A 16,728-nucleotide genomic window follows, 5' to 3' on the forward strand; every position below is an offset into this window, starting at 1 on the left:
GAATTTAGCGTGGCCAATCCACCTAACCCGCACATCTTTCGGACTGTGGGAGGAAACCAGGGTGCTGGAAGGAAACCCACGTTGACATGGGGAGAATGTGCAAATTCCACGCAAACAATGACCCAAGCGAAGAATTGAACCTGTGTCCTTGGTGCTATGAGCCAGTTGCGCTAACCGCTGTGCCATCGTGGTCGATAGGAGTCAGGGCCAGGAGCAAAAATAATGAGAGATTGTAACTTGGATGCTGATGAAAGGGGAAGGAGCACTGGTGATCAGTCTCCTTTAATGTGGGGACTGAACAACTGCACACACAGTACCTTCTTGTTTGGAGCTAGTGGGGATTTCTTGGGCCAGGATTATCTGAGTGTAACTGACGTTGCTACTTGCTGCTCAGGACAAACCAGTTCTGAGGAGGGGTTTTCAAAAGGATGCTACATCCCTCAATGCACAGCCAAATTTTGTAATCATTTTGTGTTTATCCAATATGACAGGCAGCACACAAGTATGCCAACTCCTCCTTTCTGATATGTCGGTGATCTAATCTGAATATAAAATGTGACAAGTGGCATTCCTCAGGGATCAGTGCTGAGACGTTTGCTGTTTGTAATATATATAAATGATTTGGAGGAAAGTGTAACTGATTTGATTAGTAAGTTTGAGGATGACACAAAGATTGGTGGATTTGCAGATAGTGATGAGGACCATCAGAGAATGCAGATCAGTTGGAGACTTGGGTGGAGAGATGGCAGATGCAGTTTAATCTGGACAAAAGTGAGGTAATGCATTTTGGAAGGTCTAATACAGATAGGAAATATACTATAAATGGCAGAACCCTTAAGAATATTGATAGGCAAAGGGATCTGAGTGTACAAGTACATAGGTCACTGAAAGTGACAGTGCAGTTGGAGAAGGCAGTCAAAAAGGCATACAGCATGCTTGCCTTCATTGGCTGGGGCATTGAGTTTAAAAATTGGTAGTCATGTTGCAGCTTTATAGTTGGGCCACACTTGGAACATAGTGTTCAATTCTGGTTGCCACACTACCAGAAAGATGTGGAGGCTTTGGAGAGGGTACAGAAAAGATTTACCAGCATGTTGCCTGGTATGGAGGGCATTAGTTTTGAGGAGAGGTTGGAGAAACTTGGTTTGTTCTCGCTGGAATGACGGAGGTTGAGGGGTGATCTGATACAAGTCTACAAGATTATGAGGCATGGACAGAATGGATAGTCAGAAGCTTTTTCCCAGGGTGGAAGAGTCAATTACTAGGAGGCACGGGTTTAACATGTGAGGGGCAACTTTTAAAAGAGATATACATAGAATATAGAACATTACAGCGCAGTACAGGCCCTTCAGCCCTCGATGTTGCGCCGACCAGTGGAACCAATCTAATGACCCTCTAACCTAAACTGTTCCAATGTTATCCATATGCCTATCCACAGACCATTTGAACGCCCTTAAAGTTGGCGAGTCCACAACTGCTGCAGGCAGGGCATTCCACGACCTTACTACCCTCTGAGTAAAGAACCTACCTCTGACATCCGTCCTATAATTACCACCCCTTAATTTAAAGCTATGTCCCCTTGTGTTAGCCATCACCATCTGAGGTAAAAGGCTCTCACTGTCCACCCTATCCAATCCTTTGATCATCTTGTATGCCTCAATCAGGTCACCTCGTAACCTTCTTCTCTCTAATGAAAATAACCTCAAGTCCCTCAGCCTTTCCTCATAAGGCCTTCCTACCATACCAGGCAACATCCTGGTAAACCTCCTCTGCACCCTTTCCAATGCCTCCACATCTTTCTTATAATGCGGCGACCAGAACTGTACACAATACTCCAAGTGTGGCCGCACCAGAGTTTTGTACAGAGGCATATTTTTGCCTCAAAGGCAGATATGCCTTTGTAAGAGGCATATTTTTTGCACAGAGTAGTGGGTGCCTAGAACTCGTTGCCGGGGAAGTTAATGGAAGTAGATACGGTAGTGACTTTTAAGGAGCATCTTGACAAATTCATGAATAGGATGGGAATAGAGGGATATGGTCCCTGGAAGGGTAGGTGCTTTAGTTAAGTCGGACAGCATGATTGGTGCAGGCTTGAAGGGCCTGTTCCTGTGCTGTAATTTTATTTGTTCTTTGTTGTTATGGTGCTTGGAAAATGGGTATTGGGCAGGCCAATTTCTCGGATAATATCACGTAAAAGCAAGTTTAGGAAATTTCTAGCTAAGTCCATAGCAATGTTCAACTTGCTCAGAATAGTAAAAAGTGTCACAACACCAGGTTAAAATCCAACAAGTTTATTTGGAATCACAAGCTTTCAGACTCACCTGATGAAGGAGCAGCGCTCCGAAAGCTCATGATTCCAAATAAACTTGTTGGATTTTAACCTGGTGTTGTGAGGCTTCTTACTGCGCCTATCCCAGTTCAACACCGGCATTTCCACATCATCGCTCAGGGTAGTCACATTCCATTTCATGACTTTCCTGCATGGAGTTTCCACGTTGGACACAATTGCTCATTTTGGTGCAAATCTTGTCTAAAGTTGTGCCCGTTTGTGTCATCTCCTCTGCTCAACACCACGTGCATATCATCTGCCGTGAACAGACAGGCTTTAAAATGTGCTGTTTTCTTTGATTAAATGGTTTTGTTTAAACCTGTTGTTTCACAATTGCATATTGTTAACTTGATGAATTTTGACTAAAATAGCGGAAAATTGATTGCAAAAATAAACATTTTTCATCACTGCACGAATCTACCACTTCTGAATAACCTGATTTCAAAAATGCAAAAATGCGCGTTTTAAAGATATATAATAGTGATTTCTCGTTATATTGGTGCACATTTGCCAGCTTGATAAATTAAAACTGAAATCCCCTTTAAAAGCTTTTGAAACAGAAAGGTTTTAGTGTCCTTGCATCGAAAAGAGCCAGTTTAATTTTTACAGCTTCCCTGAAGGCCTGTAAGTGACCACAATTAGCAGAGACTCCCACTGTTAATTAATTCACCCTAGGAAATGTCCAGTTTTCTTTGCCTGACTGCTCCCAGCTTGGTGTTTTTAAAACTAACATCAAAGATTGCAGAAACGTGAGATGCATCACACAGGAACTTAAGAGCAAAAATAACCAAATGCAGCCTTCCGAGCCTGCTCTGCCATTCAATCAGATCGTGGCTAATCTCTCCCTCAAATTACATGCAAAGTTTCCTTAAAATTATGTTGGTCAAAATTTTCTGGCCATTCCTGCCAGCAACGTCTCCCAGCCCCGTCAGCGGTGAACCTACCACTCTGGCGAGTGTGCAAACAACACAAAATCCTGTTGACAGTGGCGGGGCTGGAAATCCCACCGCAGGCCAATGGTGGTCCGCCTCCGGTGTTGCAAAACATGACCCACAGGTGGAAGTGGGGGAGGTGAGGGGAGGTGGACAATGCCACCCATGATCTTTTATACCAGTTACATACCTTTGGACCAAATTGCGCCAATAATACAGCACAACAAAGCAGGATCTACAGTCGCTTATTCTTAACAAAGGGGCTAAATTTGCAGCTTAAATAATAGTGAGTCTAGTGCCACTAGCAGTTATTTATTTGTACATAGCTCAGCAAATTAAGGTGAGAGACAGATACACAATTAAATGTGCATAACCTAAACTTATTTTCAGAGATGTACAACACCACCACTTTCCAAAAAGGCATGTCTGCTTTGCTATTGATGTACATGGAATGCCACAAAGTTGATGCACTTGCTGGATAGATACAAACAAACCATAATTATTGAAGTGTAACATTAGCATAATTTTGCTTTAATGGTATGATAATTATTAATTACTGCCAATGTTCCAGGGTACAGATGCTATAGGAAAGATAGAACAGGAGGTAGGAAAGGAAGGGGAGTTGCACTTTGATTAGGGAAAACAACGTGGCAGTATTGAGAGGCGATATATAGGAGGGTTTGGCCATTGAGTCTATATGGGTAGAACTGAGAAATAAGAGGGGGGAAATCACTTTTGATAGGGTTGTACTATAAGCCCCCAAATAGTCAGCGGGAAATTGAGGAGCAAATATATAAGGAGATTACAGATAGCTCCAAGAAAAATAGGGTGGTAATAGTCAGAGATTTTAATTTTCCCAACATTGACTGGGACAGCCATAGTATTAGAGGGTTGGACGGAGAGAAATTTGTTGAGTGTATTCAGGAGGAATTTCTCATTCAGTATGTGGATGGCCCGGCTAGAGAGGGGACAAAACTTGACCTTCTCTTGGGAAATAAGGAAGGGCAATTGTTAGTGAGGGGTCACTTTGGGACCAAACATAGCTAGTTTTAAGGAAGCTATGGAGAATGATAGGTCTTGCCCAAAAGTTAAAATTCTTACTTGGGGCAAGGCCAATTTTGATGGTATCAGGCAGGAACTGTCAAAAGTTAATTGGGGGGGAATCTGTGGGAAGGCAAAGGGACGTCTGGTAAGTGGGAGGCTTTCAAAATGTGTTAACCAGGATTCAGGGTAAACACATTCCTCTTCAAGTGAAGGCAAGACTGGTAGAAGTAGGGAATCCTGGATGACTCAGGCCCACACTGCCGGTCTCCTGATCGCTGGCCAGCATAGTAACTGCCCCCCCATTGCTGCCCCTCCGATCTTCCTGTCCCCCGATTGCTGGCCTCCTGGGCATCTCCGGGCCAGCACCAGCTACTCCTCTCCCAGCCCACCTTGAGTCCCCCCATCTCGCTGGCAGCCTCTCCCCCACCTCAGTGGCCAGCCCAAGTCAGCCCCCTCCCTCCCTCTGTCTGTGGCACAACTGCAGAGTGACAGTAGGACCCTCCACCCATCGATTCCACCCCCCCCCCACCCCCCGCATAGGCCCTGCCTCTACCAGCCCCTTCTGGCCCAACTGTCTTGGCACTACCCAATGCCCAGTTGGCTGTGTCAAGGTACCCCTTGGAATTTGCCTCTTTGTTCCTGAGGCAGTGCCAGGGGGTCAGGCTGGCATTGCTGTGATGGCAGCCCCCCTTTCTCCCCGACCTCCTGGAGGGGCCTCCATGGCCTCCCTTCACTCCAGTGTGGTTGGGCAGCACATCTTAGTGGAGAGCTGTTGTAAACCCCACTGGAGTGGTAGTGGGCCTGTGGACTTCAGTCTCGGGCCTGCTAATTGGATGGAAATGCTAATTTTAACACTTAAATCAGCTCTTCACTGATTTCCGCCACAGAGTTGATGATGCCAGAAATCCTGGCCTCGGAGATACACGGAGGCCTTGGCACCCAGCATGGAGCGCAGTAAACAGCCTCCACCGATGTTTCCTGGCCCATTGCCCTGCTAGAGCAATGGGAGAATTGCCCCGTGGAATCTCATTCAGGCAGATCTTGAATTTTTTTGAAACGTCAAATTAATGAAAGTATTTTTCCACTTCCATTTTGTCCCTCCATCTTAACCCAACCTTTACTTCCCATTCTTTATTTCTCTTTCTGTATCAGATTTGATGTGCAATCAACCCACTCAAAATGGAAAATGTATGTGGTTACAGGGATAGGATGTTGGAAAGGGCCTGGGTTTGTCAGAGTGTTGGTACAAATTCAATGGGCCCAAAGGCTTCTCTTCTGCACTGTAGCGATTCTATGGTTCCATGATTCTACAAAAAGCCACCCTCCCCATCTAAAATGGGCCTGAGGAAGGGTTCTTCTCCATCCCAATGACCATACTTTGTTTTGCACCATTTAATTTATAACTTCAGTGGACGCAAGTCAAGACACCTCCAGGCTGAAACGCTCTCACAATTATTTGCCTACCGCCCCATACAACTGCACTCTGACTGGGCCTGCAGCCTCAGGAATACCCTCCCTGCCATCCTCAACAGCCGGTGAATCAGGTGGTCATACTCACGAATGCACTGGAGGGTGGGGTGATGACATTGGTGGGCTTTGGATCCCGTGAAGGTCCAAATTCAGTATCTCACCACTCACTGGAAAATCCTGCCCACTTTCTCTGCATTGGTCATGATCTTGACTTGGATGATCACTGAGCTGTAACATCTAGCTCCTTTACACATTAAAATGCTTTTAATGTTGTTCCTTGAAGATGGATATGAGGATTTTATGTTGGTCCTACCTTTTATCAAGGTTAAATGCAATTTGCCATTTTATGACCTATTTCTTGAGCACATCTAAATCCCTTTGCATTAAGTTGCACTTCTCTCTGCCTTAACCTCTTGCACAGACTTTAGTATCATCAAACACACTGTGTATCTACACTATTGCCAAATAATAAAACCAATGAACAGAAACAGGTCTAAAGCCCACTATGGTACAGGGGGACACCACCAAATATATACCTACTGGCTTCACAACCTTTAACCACAACATTTTGGCAATTGGATTGGTGTCAATTCCAAATTTGGTATATCAAACTGCCAGTGATACCACAAGATTTCATATTGTGAAGTCATGCCATATGGGACACTTTATCAATGTTATGACAGTCCGTAAAACATTGTTGCTATGGTTAGATGGTTGCCATTCTCATGCTTTGAAGCTCTACATACTGTCTGGTTGACCATGCAGTGTGAGAGTTGAACTTTTCCTTATGCATCATCTGTTGTTATTGCTAAGGCTTTGCATTACCACTTGTTTAGCCAAGGCAGGACATTGTTCACTTATTGTTGGCAGAATGTGCCAACCACGGTTGACTTCTTTATGACAGCTCTCTTCATGCGCAGTTTTTTGACATTTTCCCCCAGGCATTCTTTCAACAACTGCCAACCGAGACTGAAACCCTACAGCTGGGAGCTCCTGTACTCCTCGAAAAGGAAACAAGTCCTTCTTCGACAGCAATGAATAAATTGCTGCAAAGCATCCTGCAACATTTTAATTTGACCTCAATATAATTTACCAAAACTATTCACTATCATTCCCAAATGGAAAATACAGCTTTTGATTTGATTTGATATATTATTGTCACATGTATTAACATACAGTGAAAAGTATTGTTTCTTGCACACTATACAAACAAAACATACCGTTCATAGAGAAGGAAATGAGACAGTGCAGAATATAGTGTTACAGTCATAGCTAGGGTGTAGAGAAAGATCAACTTAGTGCGAGGTAAGTCCACTCAAAAGCCTGACAGCAGCAGGGAAGAAGCTGTCCTTGAGTCGGATGATACATGACCTCAGACTTTTGTATCTTTTTCCCGATGGAAGAGAATGTCCAGGGTGCATAGGATCCCTAATTATGCTGACTGCTTTTCCGAGGAAGCGGGAAGTGTAGACAGGATCAATGGTTGGGAAGCTCGTTTGCGTGATGAGTTGGGCTACACTCACGATCTTTTGCAGTTCCTTCCGGTCTTGGGCAGAGCAGGAGCCATACCAAGCTGCGATACAACCAGAGAGAATGCTTTCTATGGTGCATCTGTAAAGTTGGTGAGAGTCATAGTTGACATGCCAGATTTCCTTAGTTTTCTGAGAAAGTAGAGGCATGGTGGGCTTTCATAAGTATAGTGTTGGCATGGATGGGGGCTGGGGGTGGGGGAGGGGGGGGGGGGGGGGGGGCGGTGGTGTGGGGGGGGCGTGGGGGTGAGGGGGTTAGTGGGGGGACCAGGACAGGTTGTTGGTGATCTGAACATCTAAAAACTTGAAGCTCTTGACCCTTTCGACTTTGCCCCCGTTGATGTAGACAGGGGCATGTTCTCCTTTATGCTTCCTGAAGCTGATGACAATCTTCTTCATTTTATTGACATTGAGGGAGAGATTATTGTGATGAGTGATGAGCAATGACTGCTTGTAAGTGTTGATTCAAATAGAATTCCGAGAATTCAGGACAGTTTAAAACCTGGAGGGGAGAGAAATTCATTCCTGTAGTTGATTCCCCAGGAGCAAGAAGTGAGCTACTACGAGTGCTGTTCACATGAGTTTCTTTAATAGCAGCAATGGGGAACACTGCATGAGTCACGAAGGTAGTGGGGAATTGACATACAATTGTGTAATGATGTGAGAAGCAGGGCTATGCAAATAAATTTCTCACCGACTATCATTAAAGTGAGTGGTAAGTGGAAAAGATAGAAAAAAATCAGATGGCTAAACCTATGTCGTTTAGGGAAGGAAATCTGCTATCCTTACCTGATCTGGCTTACAAGTGATTCCAGAACTACAGCAATACGGTTGACTCTCACCTGCCCTCTCATATGGTCCAGCAATCCACTCAGTTCAAGGATAACTAGGGATGGACAATAAATGCTGATTAATAAAAGATCACATTGAGATGTGGACTGTGGGAGACTTGAAGAAATCCAGAGACGCACCAACACAACACATTGCGGCTATGGTGGCTCAAACAAATAAATGGCAAAGTGAGAGTTAGCTATCTGATTTTCAGAAGCAAATCAACAATTTGAAACATTTTCAAATAATTAATGACAAGAATAATGTGAAAACTAAAATAAGTCAGCAAAGGAATTGAAAGAAAATAAGATTTATCACAAATTACAACTGGTCGAAATATTGAAGACTCCTTGAACTGGAAGTTAATTGGAAGATATACAGATGGAGCTGGTATTTAGGGTGAGTGAGCTAATAACTCTGACCCAAGATATTTTTATCCCTCATTTCTTTTCAACTGTACTTTCAAGACAAATGGGGATGAAAACATAACTGCCGATGGCCATTTGTCTAACGTTCCTTACAATATCTTGACAAGCACGTAATCCATTAGTAGCAGAGTCCAAAAGACCAGAGGCCAGCAAGCCTTCTCTCTAACAAAAGAAAGACAAATACAAACAGCATTCTTTTGGAACCACAGTCTGTACTGGAGCTATAAACAGAACACTACAAAGGAATCATTAAAGTAATTGGATCTTTTGTGACCACTTGTAAAATGGATTTAAGGCCTCATCTGAAAGACGCCCTCTTCAGAACTCCTGCAGTACTGCACTGATGTGCCAGTCACTGTGGCAGCCTTCCATCTTGTCAGATGGTGGTTTGCGTTACGCCGGTCAACTCTGTGTTAAGCATTGCCTGGTGTGGTTCAGGAGCCCAACCTGCACATGGCAGGTGCTGCAGAGGAAGACAGTGGGCTGAGGAGTTGCATGATACACTGGTGGTGCCAGGACACCAGCTGTTTGGCCCCACGGCAGATCTTGAAGGATTTCAATGTTGCCCCACCCGAGCTGACCTCACCTATCATGTTGTACCATGGCGGGTGAGCAACTTGCTGATCAGAGACTGTGGTAGATAATGGCTGACCAGTGGGACGTGATGCTCAATCCCAATACTGGAATTAGCCTGCAGCATCCGTTCTCTAACCCAAACCAGTTGGGCTTATCACTCCTAACCGTTATCACCTATGTTGTGTTAATGCTCTTTGGTGAAACCGAAGTCTCCTTGGCAAGGTGAAAGCCTGGGCAACACTTAGGGAAAAACTGGGTTGCCCAAATGTCAGCGTCCCTCCTCGATCCCTCTAAGTAATTGTAAAGGAATGCCAAGCATTAGATTGCAGGAGTTGCCAGAAAGATGACATATTTAGACATCAATCTCCACTCCAGATTTTTAGTTAAAGTTGAGCCGACAACTCTCCAGAGGCACCCATAATGCAGTACAGTCATTCTCCTGTAACTGAGAATTTGGTTCATTAGTGTCACTTATGTATCCACATGCCTGCGAGCCTCACTGCATATCTGGATGCCAGAGTTCCTTGGAGTTCCTCTGAAGCTTTAGTCTGGAACCATGAGATTATAGCTGAGTCAATGGCCTTGTGATATTATCACTCGACTATTATTCCAGAAGCTCAGCTAATGTTCTGGGGACCCGAGTTCAAATCCTGCCACAGCAGGTGGTAGAATTTCAATTCAGTAAAAAAATCTAGAATTAAGAATCTAACCATGAAACCATTGTCAACTGTCGGAAAAACCTATCTGGTTCACTAATGCCCTTCAGGGAAGGAAACCGGCCATCCTTACCTGGTCTAGTCTATATGTGATTCCAGAGCCACAGCAATGTGGTTGATTCTCAATTGCCTCCAAGAGGTGTGTAATAAAGTTGGCCAGCCAGTGACTCCATGTCCCATGAATAAATTAAAAGATTATTATGAGAGACCCAGTTTCTGCACTGTCATGAGGAGACACCACTGCACAAAGACTTGCTGATGGAGAGGTAATGTACCGACAGAGAGAGACTCCCACATTTGCATTGCTACCATTCAGCTGTGTGGGCTGAAAATGAGAAGCAAACTAGCACACAAAAGCTGTGTCAGCCTTTAATCAAACATCCCAGGTTAAACAAAAAAGCAGAGGTGATATTTCCTTCAAAGATTCATTACTTTTCTTGGGCGAATTCATCAAATTTGAACTCACTTTCAATAAACATTTCCATAGGACATTACAATTATAGAAAGAGGTCTTTCAGCATTTTCAGGCCAACTCATTGCTCAAGCAATGAAAAACCTAACCCTGCTGACTTATTCTCTTGTGATCTTTCCCTGCTTCAAATATTTATCCAATTTTTCCTTCAAATTATGGTGATTTTCTTTTCCTTAATCTGTCCCATGTGTCAAATTATTTCAGAACTTGCTGATTAAAGAAAGTTTTCCGAGCATCTATCTTCAGTGATCATTTTAAATTAATCAGCCTGTGTCAGTGATTACCAAACAGAGGAACAAATCTTTCCTCATTGACTATCAAGCCGTTAGTAAATCTCTGGCCTTCTCTGCTACAATGCAAAATAATCCCAATGCTTCGAATATCTGTTCTTAACTGATTTGACTTGATCTATTATTGTCACATGGGTTGGTACACAGTTAAAAGTATTGTCCTTGCACAATGTACAGACAAAGTATACCACTTATATAATAACTATAGTCGTCAATAAAAGAACAAAGAAAAGTACAGCACAGGAACAGGCCCTTCGGCCCTCCAATCCTGTGTCGATCATGATGCCTGCCTAAAGTAAAACTATATGCACTTATGGAGTTCATATCCTTCCATTCCCATCCTATCCATGCAGGACGTCATCCTAGACATCATCCTATTGCTTCTTCTACAATGGGGAACCCAAAGCAAACTGTACCATGGTTTAATTGGTATTTTGTACATGTTTAGTATTACTTTTGACTTAGATCATGGGACCAAAAGGTGCAGGAGGAGAAAGGAGAAGTAGATCAACCAGCCTATCAAACCTGCTCCAACATTCAATGAGATCATGACTGATTTTACACGATAATCCACTTTCCCGTCTAATCCCCATAACCCTTGATTCCCTGACCAATTAAAAATCTCTCTATTTCATCCTTGAACATACTTAATGGTCCTACAGCCCACTGCAGAAAAGAATTCCAAAGATTCACTACCCTCAAAGAGAAGAAATGCCTTCCACCTTCTGTTTTAAAAGGAGACCTCTTACTCTGAGATGATGCCCTCTGGCCCTAGACTCTCCCACAAGAGGAAGCAATCTCTCACCATCTATTCTGTCAGTCCCCTGAGAATTCTTTATGTCACAATAAAGTCACCTCTCATTCTTCTGAACTCCAATAAATACAGGACCAACCTGTTAAACCTCTCCTTGGAAAATTCCTCCTATTTATTAAAATTAAAAGTATTGTTGCCTTTTATATTTATCTATCCACTGTTGTACTTTTGTTAAATTATGGAGTGAAATTATTGGAAGAAATGCTGAGGAATAGATTTAATCCTCTCTTAGAGGGACTGAGATTAATAAAGGATGGTCAGCATGGCATTGTCAAGACAAAAACATTTCCAGCAACTTTGAGGAGGTAACTAGGTGTGTAGATTAGGGCAATGCAGTGGATGTTGTGTATGTGGACTTCAGTAAGGTTTTGACAAGGTCCTGCATGGGAGACTGATCAAGAAGATATGAGCCCATGTGATCCAGGGCAATTTAGTAAATTGCATCCAAAATTGGCTTACTGAGCGGATGTGGAGATGCAGGCATTGAACTGGGGTAAACACAGTAAGAAGTCTCACAACACCAAGTTAAAGTCCAACCAGTTTATTTGATAGTAAACTCACAAACTATCGAGGTTTGCCCCTTCGTCAGGTGAATGGAGAGTTCTGGCCTCAGACAGAGCATATAACAGCACACACAGTTTACAGATTACTGATTAGAATGTGAGTCTTTACAACTAACTTGACAAGCAGGTTAGTTGTAAAGACTCGCATTCTAATCAGTAATCTGTAAACTGTGTGTGCTGTTGTATGCTCTGTCTGAGGCCAAAACTTTCCATTCACCTGACAAAGGGGCAAACCCTGAAAGCTTGTGAGTTTACTATCAAATAAATGAGTTGGACTTAAACCTGGTGCTGTGAGACTTCTTACTGAGAGGAAGCAGAGGTTGCTTGTCGAAGATTATTTTTGTACTCAGAAGTCTGTGTTCAGTGGTGTACCACAGGGATCAGTGTTGTGTCCCTTGCTGTTTGTAATGGACATTAATGATTTAGATGTGAATTTGGGGGTTATGATCAGTAAGTTCACAGATGGCACAAAAATTGGTGGTGTGGTAAATTGCGAGGAGGAAAGTTTTAGAATACAGGACGATATAGTTTGGGTAGTCAGATGGGCAGAAAAGTAGCAAATGAAATTTAGCCCTGAAAAATGCAAGGTAATGATTTTCAGAGAACTAACAAAGCAAGGAAATGCACAATGAACACGAGGATGCTTGTAGGTACAGAAGACCAGAGCTATCTTGGGGTGCATATCCATTGGTCTGTGAAGGTAGCATGACAGTAGACACAGTGGTTAAAAAGGCATACTTTATTAGCTGAGGCATTTCCAGGGAGGTTATGATGGAGCTGTATAAAATACTTGTTAGGCCACAGCTAGAGTACTGTGTGCAGTTCTGGTCACCACACTATAGGAAGGGCTGTTATTACACTGGAAAGGGTGCAAAGAAAACTCACCAGGATATTACCTGGGTTGAAGCATTTCAGCTATGAAGAGAAGCTGGTTGGGATAGGATTGCTATCATTAGAGAAGAGAAGGTTGAGGGGAAGGACATCGATATAGGAAGGAACACTTCCCCTTAGTAGAGGGGTCAATAACCAGACAGCATAAATTTAAGGCAATGGTCAGGAGATTTAGAGGGGATTTGAGGAAAACCTTTTTAAAACAGAGGGTGGGGGGAATCTGGAACTCGCTGTCCAAAAGGGTGGCAGAGGTGGGAACCATCATAACATTGGAGAAGCATTTAGATAAAGATTTGTATCTCCATAGCATGCAAGGTTATGGACCAAGTGCTGGAAAATGGGAATTAGGGTAAATAGGTGCTTGATAACCAGTGCAGACACAATGGGTTGAAGGGCCTCTCTCTGTGCTGTGACTCTCTCTATGTATCCGAACACCCTAGATTTTTCTGGAAATACTTAGCAAGCCAGGCAGCATCTGTGAAAGGAAAAATAGAGTTAGTCTTTCAGGACTGTCCTTTGAGGAATGCACAAGATGTTGATTGTTCATTGTTGATGCAAGTGCAGAGTTAGCAGTGCCCTGTTCTGCACCTTAAATGAATGGACCATGACAAGTAGCCACAATGGTAGAGAAGGATAACATCAAGCGGTTTGTGTGATAGCAACTGAAACAAAAGGAGCTTCTGGTAGGTATGCTGCATATTTTTGATTAAATGTGGTCGCATAAAATTGTAATAACACATGATTCAGCATACATGGAACATCTGTAATAGTGCTATAATTTACTATGCTAATAAAGTTTAATACAAAGGTAGGGCTGACTGAGTCGGAATGCTCTTTGCCTGATCGATTCTTGTTATTAGCAGAGTTGCACATTGTTCGCCCGTTGTTTGGGCTGCTTTTGACAAATTTAGTTTCTGGTAAAATTAATGTGTTTTTCAAGCATTCGCTGATTTACACCCTGGGAACTAGTCATGTTTAAAGAATAATTAGAAAACAAATTTGAAGTTAATGAGGCAGCACATTGCCTCATTCTATGAGCTGCAGCTTCATTAAAGTGACTCCCAAGTTTATTGCCTATTCTAATCCTAATAACTAATACGTCCCTTATTAAAATCTAGTGGGGGAGGTTTCAGGAAGCTCAGCCAATAGCCAAAGTTACTGTGTAGCTGCTCAGCATGTGTGAGTTATTCTTGCATGCTATGGAGATATAAGACATGCAGACCTGTGAAGATTGTGGCCAGAACTGGAACCTTTCGGAATAGAAGCATTGACATAAATCCATCACAAAATCCAAGTTAGATTTGGAATGTGAAATGTTTGAGGATGATGAGGTGGGCTTTCAGGTCGTACGCACTGTGCAGGCATGGGGGTGGATGTGGTTGAAAATCTGGGAAGAAAGCCATAGAGGTGTTGTGCACCCAATTCTTTGAACAAGTGCGTCTTTTTGCCTGATTGCATTTTTTTTTATTCATTCGGGGACATGGGCACTGCTGGCTGGCCACCACTTATTGCCCATCCCTACTTGCCCAAGGGCAGTTGAGAGTCAACCACATTGCTGTGGCTCTGGAGTCACATGTAGGCCAGGCCAGGTAAGGACAGCAGATTTCCTTCCCTAAAGGACATTAGTGAAGCAGGTGGGTTTTTCCTACAATTGACAATGGTTTCATCAGTCGATTCTTAATTCCAGATATTTTTAATGAAATTCCACCACCTGCCATGGCGGGGATTCGAATCCGGGTCCTCAGCACATTAGCTGAGTTTCTGGGTTAATAGCCTAGAGATAGGCCAACACTTCCCTTTCATGAGCTTGATCACAGTCACTGAGCTACATTTTTGTTCCGCTGAAAAGCCTTGCAAATCAGGAGCCCATTCCATCAGGAATTGTCACCCTCCCGATCTCCCAGTTTTATGCTTCCAGCACTGAAAGCTCTGTCCAGAGAATGCAGTGGTACAAAATTGATCACTTCCTGTCACAACCACATTGTGGTTCGATCAACGTTCAAATTTAAAACATTGAACTGGATAGATGATGGAGTTTTTGGCTCTTACATGGAGGAGTCAATTTTCCCCACAAGGCCATTTTACTGCGTTAATGGCAATATAAAAATGCAAATTTCAGGGGGCAGTGGTGGTCATCTCACTGGACTGATAATCCATAGACCCAGGATAATGCTCTGGGGACATGGGCTCAAATCCCACCATGGCAGCTGGTGGAATTTAAATTCAATTGATAAATCTGGAATCAAAAATTAATCTCAGGAATGGTGATTATGAAACCATTGCCAATTACCATTAAAGAGCTATCTGGTTCACTAATGCTCTTTAGGGAAAGAAATCTGCCACCCTTTTCTGGTTTGGTCTCCACCGTTTTCAAATTTTTAGGGTTACCATTGACCAGAAATTGAATTGAACTAGCCATATAAATTTCGTGGCTACAAGATCAGATCAGAGGCTAGAAATGCTACGGTGAGTAACTCACCTCCTGACTCCCTAAAGCTTGTGCACAATCTAGAAGGTGCAAGTCAGGAGTGTGATGGATTATCCACTTGCCTGGAGTACAGCTCCAACAAAACTCAAGAAACCTGACACCATCCAGAAGAAAGCAGACTGCTCAGTTGCCACCCCCTTTGGCAAACATTCACTCCCTCCACCACCAACAAAGAGTTCAGTGTTTAGCATTTGTAAAATGCACTGCAGGAACTAATTAAGGTTTCTTCAGCATTACCTCCCAAACCTGTAACTGCTACCACCGAGGAGGACCAGGGCAATTGATAAATGGGAACACCACCACCTGAAAGTTCCCCTCCAAGCCACTTACCATCCTGACTTGGAAATATATTGTGTTCCTTCATTGCCGTTGGGTCCAAATCTTGGAACTCCCTCCCAAGCAGCATTGTTGGTTCCTTCGCCACCTGCGGCAGACCCTGACTAGTGTCTATGTCCACCAGGACTTATCCTGCTTGATCAGTAGCAGTGCTACAGAGCCAACTATTGGTGATTGACTTTGAAGTCCACTACCTAAAGTACCCTTATCAGGGTACTTCGTCCTTGTGATGTTCAACATGGAGGAGTACTGATTCATCAGCGTGAGGAGGGAAGGTGGAAGGTAGCAACCAGCAGGAGATTTCCTCGCCCATATTTGACCAGATACCATAAGACTTCATGACTGGGTATGACCAGATATCAGGAAAGATATCTAAACATGCATTATAATTTTGCACAGATGTGGTGGCTCCGGTGTAACATTATGGGCAAGCCTGCCTCCTGCTGGCCAGTTTATCTGCAGCCATTTTACATTTGCTGGTTTTAAATATGTTTGCTCAATGACAATCTTTGAACCACACATTCAACTCTCATATCTTACTTGCCCGGTGTCAATTTGCTTGTGGCTTATATAGTAATCCAAAGATTCTTTGTGCTTCCTTTCTTAATTTATTGTGCAGGTGATAGCCGGTTAGCTGACTGTATCGATACAGACTCTCTATTAAAACAAACAAAACCCTCTGCCCTGATACCTCCCAAAGCTCTGTATCTCTATTTGTTTCAAATGTTTACCTGTTTTTCCTTTAAGAGGGGTAATGGCCTCCACCTGATTCGTTCCCTGTGGCAAAACATTTTTTAAATTAATCCCTGATTTCCAACTGCAGAAAATTGTGGGCAAAATCTTACCAAAAATGGCAGAGTGTTGCTTCCGGTGAAAGAACTGGTGTGTTTCTCTCCAGATCTTATGACATGTTGCCAAAAAAAGTCAAGGGGGTATGTTTCTCGCAGTTAATCGGGGTCCTGGGCCTCAACAAGCCAGCAAAGGCCTGCTGCTCAGAGATTGGGTGCCATCTTCAAAGG

This window comes from Carcharhinus amblyrhynchos, chromosome 13 (genome assembly GCF_965287045.1).
Source record: "Carcharhinus amblyrhynchos chromosome 13, sCarAmb.v2.hapA, whole genome shotgun sequence".
Taxonomy (NCBI): Eukaryota; Metazoa; Chordata; class Chondrichthyes; order Carcharhiniformes; family Carcharhinidae; genus Carcharhinus; species Carcharhinus amblyrhynchos.